The sequence below is a fragment of the Aethalodelphis obliquidens genome, unplaced genomic scaffold (genome assembly GCF_003676395.1).
Source record: "Aethalodelphis obliquidens isolate GAN/ISIS:26980383/991018 unplaced genomic scaffold, ASM367639v1 scaffold41, whole genome shotgun sequence".
In the NCBI taxonomy this organism is placed as follows: Eukaryota; Metazoa; Chordata; class Mammalia; order Artiodactyla; family Delphinidae; genus Aethalodelphis; species Aethalodelphis obliquidens.
Genome location: NW_020837985.1, coordinates 7,690,494 through 7,697,315, shown reverse-complemented (window position 1 = coordinate 7,697,315; position 6,822 = coordinate 7,690,494). Strand labels below are relative to the sequence as shown.

The 6,822-nt window shown below is 43.8% G+C and overlaps 1 pseudogene; it reads right to left on the bottom strand.

Annotated features, from left to right (window-relative positions):
- Positions 1 to 6,002: 6,002 nt before the first annotated feature.
- On the bottom strand, positions 6,003 to 6,324 carry LOC113633792 (cytochrome b-c1 complex subunit 7 pseudogene; annotated as a pseudogene).
- Positions 6,325 to 6,822: the final 498 nt, after the last annotated feature.

Genomic DNA, 6,822 nt, shown 5'->3' with positions numbered 1-6,822 from the left:
CTCATACATATACCTTGGCACCAGAAAGGCTGCTCTACTCTGCTCCCAACCCCACTGAAATAGGTGGAGAGGCCGGATGGGCTCCATCAGCACATGTTCAGCAAGGGAAGGGGATTCCAGGCTCATCACCAGGCAGCACCCTCCCAGCTCTACGAACGCCTCCACTTTGGTTTGGGGACCCAATGCCCCACATTCCACGTGGTGCTACAGAAAGGGGTCAGGTACTGCAACTCACCTGGTAATGACAGCATTCACCGGGCCATCTACCAGATGGGAGACTTTGGGCAAGTTATTTCACGTCTCCGTGCCTCGGTTTCCCTAAGCTTGAGATAGGGACCATAACAGCAACTCCCGTGTGGGGTTGTAGTGAGATTGAATGAGTTAGTATTTGTAAAGCATTTAGAGTGACGCCTGGCACATAGTAAGCACTTCCCTTAGCACTTCATTTAAGTCAACGAACAACAAAAAAATGCAAGCAGGAATTTTTGTTGCATAAACAGAAGAATGAATAAATGAAAGAATGAAGGCAGCCCAACAGCCCTGCCTTGGATGTGCCATGTGGTCTAAACCCTTGACACTCAACCCTTGACACTCAACTCAAACCCTTGACACTCAAACCCTTGACACTCAACTACACCCACAGTGTAGTCTGTGGACCAGGAGCTTCCCTGGAAGCAGAACCTCAGGCCACAGTCCAGACCTACTGATCAGAATCTGCATTGTAGCAAGATTTCCAGGCGATTCACATGCACGTGAAGATGGATGGAGAGAGTAGCCCTCATGCCCAACGTTGCCCCTCATCCTCCCTCACTTCTCCGTGCTACAGAAGAGCAGCGTAGATCCGTGCATTCCTCCAGGAGGACCCTTCCAGGTTGGCAAGGCTTTGGGCTGCATAAGCTGAGACCACCACAAGCCTCCACCTATCACCCCAGTGGAGGGTTTCAAAGAGCTCAGTCTGCTTGGAACAGACACAGCCGTAAGCAGGCGCATGGCTAGCTCTCTTTGGCAGTCTGATCACATATGGTCCGTGGAGAATCGGTTCTTCTCTGGGTACAAAGGCTGGGAGTGAAGGGGGCCAACCCTCTGGTGCATCAGCCTCCTAACTGGTCCTCGAGTCTTTCAGTCCATTCTCCACACTGACGTCAGGGTCAACTTTCTGCAGCAAATCTGACTGTTGACCCTGTTCCTCCTCACTGTTGCCCTCAAGATCAAGTTCAAAGCCCTTAGCTTAGCCCACCAGCTCCTTCGTGGTTTGACTCCAACCCACCTCTGCAGCCTCTGTCCCTCTACAGCCTCTCTGACACATTGCAGGCCAGCTACATGGAGCCATTTGCTACGCTCTTTCAGGGCTGTGGACTTCCAAGGAAGGATATGAAGAGCAGAGAAGAGTGGAGATGTTCCAGGCTGCACAAAGGTGGCAGAGGCATGAGTTTGGAATACGGTGGATGTATTCAGGGCCCAACACTTTGGATGTGCTGTACTCATTGGCCAGAATGCCCTTTCTTCTCTATTTCCAGCTGATAAGCTTGGCCACATCCTTAATATCCAGCCTTGCTGTACTCACCTCTCTAAAGCTCTTCTTTTTTTTTTTTAGCGGTACGCAGGCCTCTCACTGTTGTGGTCTCTCCCGTTGCAGAGCACAGGCTCCAGAAGCGCAGGCTCAGTGGCCATGGCTCATGGGCCCAGCCGCTCCGCGGCATGTGGAATCCTCCCGGACCGGGGCACGAACCCGTGTCCCCTGCATCGGCAGGCGGACTCTCAACCACTGCACCACCAGGGAAGCCCCTCTAAAGCTCTTCTTAATCCGTCCAGGTAAAGATGAAGTCTCCCTCCTCTGTGACCAGGAGCATTTTGTGAACAGGTCAATACCACCTGATGTATGGCAGTGTCCTTTACGTACGTGTGGCTGTTTCTTCACTAGACTATTGAGGCAGAGACTGTAGCCCTAGATTCTAGCCTAGTACTTTGCATGTTGTGGGTGCTCAGTGTTTGCTGATATGGAGAATGGCTCTATCACTTCCTTTCCTTCTACTGAATAATTCAATATGCCCCAGTAGATGGGGTTGACTCAGACTCAAGGACAACTGGAATATCTAAGAGGCTAGGGCCTTAGGGTGATATAGACCAACATTGTTATAGTACAGATAAGGGAAAAAGAGCCCAGAGATGTTAAGCAACTTACCCACTGTCACACAGGTCGTTTATAATTCAAACCCAATTCTGCTCTCAGGATTTTTCCCTTTTCTTTTCAACATTGCAAATATATTCTAAAAACTTACATATACTCATGGTTTTAAAAAGTTAAATACTCCAAAAGCGTGTCTAGTAAAATCAAATTCTTGCTCCTTTCCCTGACCCTCAGGCTCTCAGTTTCCAATCGGCAGTTCGTTGCTATGCTAATATTTGTATATATTTGCACACACACACATATATATATATACACATATATCAGACTTTCTGTTAACATATATGCCCGTATATGAGATCCACCAGCTTTTACCTACACTCACAGTGACAAATATAGATCACAATTTTTCAAACTATGGATAATGATGCATTAAAATGTTATAAAATCGATTGATCAGGTCAGCATAGGTGTGATCTTGTTTGTTTTGTTTACTGAAAAAGAATGAAATGGGATGGAACAGAGGCTAGGACATCTAATATGGAAAGATGAAGTATTGTTCCATGACACTTCTGTTTCAGTTTTTTTTTTAATCAAGCCTGTGGAGGTATAATTTCCATATAATAAAAATTCACTTTTTTTAAGTGTAAAATTTGATGTGTTTTACCAAATGCATTCAGTCATGTGACCACATCACAATCAAGATATAGGGCATTTCCACCACCCCAGAAAGTACCCTGGTGTTTCTCTAAAATCAATCTCTTCCCCCATCTTCAGCCCTGGCAACCACTGATTTGCCTTCTGTCGGGAGAGCTTTGCTTGTTTCCACATTAAACAGTTTGTGTTCTTATATATGTTTGTAAGCTCCACGATGGCAGAGATTTTTTTTTTTTATCTGTTTTACTCACTGCTGTCTCTTCAATGCCTATTTCAGTGTCTGAAAATGTGGTGGTTACTCAATAAATATTTGTTGAAAGAACAAACCAATGAATGAATGAACGAACCAGTTTGTGATGTAAAATATAGTTCTTACAGTGAGTTACGGTCAAAAAAGTTTGGAAGTCCCGGCTGTAGACGAGTCCATAGAGTCCGTACATTTGGAAATTTGTTCCATGTCATTTTAGAGCTATCACAGTGCTTCTAAAGGCTGCAGAGTAGTTCACTGTAAGAGTACACGGTACTTCTCTAACTGGTCCTCTGTTGATATACACAGCAGTTATTTCCAATCTTTTTCTACTAATAATATCCTTATACATATGTCACTAAGCAAATGTGTGCATGTATGTGTAGGATAAGCTCTGGAACGTGATATTGCTAGGTCAGGGGTTAGTGGCGGTTTTTATTTTGCGAGACATCGCTGAACGGTCTTGCAAAGAGGTTTTCCCATATTGCACTCCCCCAGCAATGCTGCAGAGTGCTGGTTTCTCACCCTTAATGTGTGAGCAAATGTCTTTTTTTTTTTTGCCAGCTTAATAGGTAAATAGGGCACCTTGTAGGAGTTTTCGTTTGCATTTTTTTAGCAGTGAGAGTAAGCCCCCTTTCCTGTGTTTAAAGGCCGCTGTTATCTATTTTTCTATGAACTTGGAACTCTCTGCTCAAGTCCTTTGCTTTTTTCTTTTGGGTTGTTAGTCCTTTTCCTTTTTCATCTGTGGGAATTTATAAAGGTCTTAAGGAAATTAGATCTCTGTCTGCACTTCACATGTTGGAAACTTTTTTTTTCAGCCAAGTGTGTTGTTCATCTTTTGGCTTTATAGTCATTTTTGCAAGGCAGAATATGTTAATTTTATGATATCGTATGTGTCAGTCTTCTTTTCTTATATGGATTCTGGATTTTGTGTCATGTTTAAAAAGACGAAGTCCTTCCCCATTTGGATATTATTTAAATAAAATCTCCATGTTTTCTTTTAATACTTTTATGGTGAGGGTCTTTTTTTCCATTTAAATCTTTGCTCCATCTGGAATTTATTTGGGTATGAGGATCTAAGAAGGAATCTGAACTTTGTTTTAGATGGCTACCATTTGTCTAAACATAACACCATTTATTAAATAATCTCCTTTTCTCCCACTGATTTGAAATGTCCTCTTAATCATAAAGTAAATTTCTATGAGTATTTGGATCTATTTCTGTACTTTTCACACTGTTTTATTGGTCTGTCTATTCATGCACCATTACCAAACTGCTTAATTTATGTTAGCTTTATAATATATTTTAATGTCTTTCAGGATTAGACCACCTTTTATTTTTCAGAATTTGATTATTCTCATCTATTTCTTTTTCCACATAAACTTTAATATCTTTAATTCCAGAAAAACTATCCTATTTTTCAACTGGGATTATGCTAAATTTAAATATTAATCTAGAGACAGTTGGCAAATATGTAGTATGCAGCTTCCTCTCTTACAGATATTTTTCCATTTATTCGCATGTTTGTGTATGTTCTTTAGTAGCATCTTCAAATTTTACTCATTGACATCTTACACATAAGCTGATAACTATATTCCTGGATATGTAATCTGTTTGTAGCTATTCAAAATGGACTTCTTTCTTCCATTATATTTTTCTGTCTGTTTCTTATTTTGGAAAATACTGACTTTTTTACCCAGACATCTTACTAAATTCTATTGTTGGCAATGTTTTCTATTAGGATATTCTGGGTGCTGTGAGTATAAAGTCATATCTACAAGTAATGTCACCCTCCTCTTTAATTTTATTTCTCTGCTTTTATTTCTTTCTCCTTTCTGATCACATCAGCTATGCCTTGGGACTATTGTCTGGCAGTGACAGAGATCGTGGACTTATGTTCCTAGGTAATGGGCCTGCTTCTGGGGTTTCATGGTTCAGCATGAATAGTGTGTGTGTCCTCACTCCCCCACAATGTCCTGTGTGTGCCCCCATTGTTTTTACAGCTGGGACTGAGGCAAGGGTGGCCCTAGGGAACAGAGGGAGAACAGAACTGATGCAGAAAATGAGCGAAGTAGGTGGAGTCCGTGTCTCCAGCCCGGGGACCCACAGAGACGCCTCTGTCTCCTCTCTCCTCCTCTTCCAAAGTCTCAGGCAGCCCCCTCCCCACACCGTGGCTCCCCACACCCAGCATCTCACCCCTCATCATGAAAGCTCACTGGAGCTCAGATTCTAGTCCCAGAGCCGGTGCTGTCCACCTGAGCCTCAGTTTTCTCATCTGTAAGGTAGACTCCTACTCACCTGCTCTGCCTACTTCCTAGGGTGGACGCAAAAGCAGCAAGGCAACCCTGAGGAATTTAGGCAGCTGGTGGCCCTCCTGCCACACACATTGTCCTTGAGATGATGACTTCAGCTCTCCAGCCAATGGAACCTGAATAGAGTTACGTGCATGGAGAGAGATGCTACGGGACCGTTTCCTTTCAACTCCATCCTGGGCTTACACAACAGGCTCTGAGGACGAGGGTGAATCTCCAGGCTCTGTAGTCCTGGCTCTCAGCTCCCAAGCAGAACCCTGCCCTTCCCAGGGAAGGATAATAAATGGCAATGGCATTGCCGACTGGCTCACTGGGACCTCCAAGGGCAGAACTGCTCTTTCCAGGTCATGCTGGTCAAGAAGAGCCTCGACAGCCATGAGGGAAAACTTGCTATGGCCAAGGTCAATGTCTGTCTGCCTGTCACTGCCAGTTGGGCAGCAAGTGGGTCTCTGCAGGGCAAAAGATCAGTCCACTACAATCTAGGCAGCCACTTCCAACTTCCAAAAACATTTTTCTTTTCTTTTCCAACAATAATTATAATAGATATTTATTTAAAGTAATACATTTACAGCCCAGATAGTTCTACATTGTACATTTCAGGTTTAACCAACTTCATAAAACTACTTTAGGACAGCTGCATCCACAGATTTAGACTACATGATTATTCCTTTGCCCATTCTTCTCTCTCTTTTCTCTCCCAAATAACCTCTTTCAGATGTGGTTCAAGGTAGAATTTATCCTCCTCATATTTTGTCCACTGCTCTTTAGGCAAGATCAGCTGACTTATGGTCAGGTCCAGCGCTCTTTTAATGCGAAACACTGTGTCATTTTAAAGGTTCTCAGGAAGCCTTCTTATGGCCTCTTTTGCGTCGTCATTCTTATATATTGTATCATCTTGCATTAAGCCCAGTTTATTGAACCCAGAAGCGTTGAATACCCTCCAGCCACTTGCTTGATGCTGCAATGGCAGGCCTGTTTGCCATTTTGACCCAAGACAGAAGCATTCCCTGCTGGGTAAGTCCTAGAGCCAAAAACATTTTTCAAAATACACTGACAGGGTTTCCCTGGTGGCGCAGTGGTTGAGAGTCCGCCTGCCGATGCAGCGGACACGGGTTCGTGCCCTGGTCAGGGAAGATCCCACATGCTGCGGAGCGGCTGGGCCCGTGAGCCATGGCCGCTGAGCCTGCGCATCCGGAGCCTGTGCTCCGCAATGGGAGAGGCCACAACAGTGAGAGGCCCGCGTACCACAAACAAACAAACAAACAAACAAACAAAAACCAAAATACACTGACAAACAACAAATTGGGAAGGGAAAAAAAGATGTCGACCACAACTGTGAGTGTAAAGAACGTGGTCCTAGAGCAAATTGATGAGGCAAAATCATTAAGATCATCAATGGGTAAGTGGACAATTTCCAGAAGAAACAGCCAGGAAACATGTGAGTTCTTTTTTCTTCTGCCTCCTTTTTACTTATTCATAGT